This window comes from Dromaius novaehollandiae, chromosome 26, assembly GCF_036370855.1.
Source record: "Dromaius novaehollandiae isolate bDroNov1 chromosome 26, bDroNov1.hap1, whole genome shotgun sequence".
NCBI classification, from domain to species: domain Eukaryota; kingdom Metazoa; phylum Chordata; class Aves; order Casuariiformes; family Dromaiidae; genus Dromaius; species Dromaius novaehollandiae.
The window spans coordinates 2,642,670-2,644,635 of NC_088123.1; the positions used below are offsets into that span (position 1 = coordinate 2,642,670).

Genomic DNA, 1,966 nt, shown 5'->3' on the forward strand with positions numbered 1-1,966 from the left:
TAGCTCTTGGTACCAAAGTACAGTCCTTTTCAAACAAGGTCAGTGTTCAGCATACTCTGCTTCTGCCTCCTTCTTCACGGTGTTCGCTGCTTCGCAAATAGGTCTCCCATGTGTGCACGAGGGAGGCCCTGCGGCAAAAGAGGAGTTGCGGGTTGGCATTTGAGTTTCCAGCAACTCAGTGCCTTCCTTTCTTCCTCCTCCAGGCAGCCTCCTCTGTCCCCGGGGCGCTCAAAGAATTTGTGAGACCTGAGCTGCTGGATGGTGAGAATTGCTACAAATGCAGCAAGTAAGTAGTCTTCCTAATGCCATCGGACTAGGAGATAGTGGCCGAACCCATTGCCCGCCTCAGAGCAGAAGTTACCCTTTGCTTTGCTTCAGAAAGACAAACGAGACGAGGAGACGCAGCTCTGGGTTGTGCAGCTAATGAACCCTGAAGTCACCCAAAGCTTGGAAAAGAGTACCTTTGCTTCTCAGAGCGGAATCTGTGTCATTCTGTTCAGCTAGTTGGAAATCTTTGATAAGAAGCGCAGGCGCTAGCTCGCATTCCGGAACCGCGCTCCAGTGAGAGAGTCACGTTCCTGCTGCCTTGCGTGTTGTCGGCAAGCCTTACTTTTGGGCCCAGGAAAGATACGTGCTCAGGCATTTGCTTGGCTACCGAAAGACAACGTTCCCGATCCGTATCGAGCTGGCCTCCTACATCCTGCCAGGTTCTCTGCAGGAGCAAGGCTGAAATGCAGGGTGTGGCTTTAAGGAAAGAAGCCCCGTCTTAGGCAAGGAAGTACCATTCAGCTAGGATGAGCGTGAGAGAGACATGGAAACTTGCTTGACTTTTGGCGTGAGGGGGAGGGGGGAAGATGCCTTGAAACAATTGCCTGTGCTTGCTTTGAAGGTGTGAGAAGATGGTTGCTGCGTCCAAGAGGTTTACAATACATTGCTCTTCCAACGTTCTCACCATAGCCCTGAAAAGATTTGCCAACTTCACTGGTGGAAAGATTAGCAAGGTATCTATGCAAGTGTAATGCCTTCTTGGGAAGGGAGATTTCCCAAGGCGGAACACTCTCTTCAACGTTGTTAATGTCGGCCAACTGTAACCGTAGCGATGGGAGATGTCTAGGCAAAATCAGCGCAAGAAGTAGGTCTCACTCTTTCTCTTCCAGTAACAGCAAAGCTCCCTTGTGACGATAAGCGTATGCTCCGCTCTGAAAGAGCTGGTTTTGCGTTGAGCAGTTCTCTGCAATGGAAGCGATTAAACGTTGTCTCTGGGAAGACTGATTTCTGAGGAGGCAAAACATGTCTGTCTAAGCTTCCAGCAGTGTTCTTCCCCGGCTCTTTCACGAAGTGTTCCCAGATGAGTTTTGAATCCTCTTGCTCTGTCTTCAGGATGTGGAATATCCAGAGTATTTGGACCTGCGAGCATACATGTCTCAGCCAGTTGGAGAACCAGTCCTCTACGCCTTATATGCAGTCCTGGTGCACAGAGGTGCCAGCGGTCGTGCAGGACACTATTTCTGCTTCACCAAGGTAAGCATCAGCTTCATTTCTTGCAGGGCAGAATCTGTGCTGGTGAAGAGACACTTGTCCCAGCATGTTACTGACAACCATTGTTTTGAAGGGGAAAGAGCTCGTTACATGTCTCCTTTGACTAGTCTTGGTGTCTCCTTTGTCTGCTAGTGTTCTGTCTGGGTTTTCCTGTAGAGAGCACGCTCTAGAGTTGCTCTAAAGGCATCGTTGCCTTTCATTGCAGGCCAGTAATGGACTGTGGTATGAGATGAATGATGCCTCGGTAGTCCTTTGCGACCTCCAAACCGTTCTCAGTCAGCAGGCGTATTTACTTTTTTATATCTGGTAAGAGCGAGCATTCAGATGGGTTTGGGGTACCTTTCCTTTTCGCGCTGCTGAAACCTCTCTTCTGCTCCTCTGACGTGTTTTTCCTTCTGTCCTGGGCGGAAAGGACTATTGGTAGAAT

The 1,966-nt window shown here is 49.6% G+C and overlaps 1 long non-coding RNA gene across 1 annotated transcript; it reads left to right on the top strand.

Moving 5' to 3' along the window:
- Positions 1 to 201: 201 nt before the first annotated feature.
- On the top strand, positions 202 to 1,500 carry LOC135323649 (uncharacterized). Its single transcript, XR_010385131.1, has 3 exons — positions 202 to 286; positions 890 to 1,001; positions 1,381 to 1,500. It is a non-coding gene; the product is annotated as an uncharacterized LOC135323649 (long non-coding RNA).
- The last annotated feature ends 466 nt before the right edge of the window (positions 1,501 to 1,966 follow it).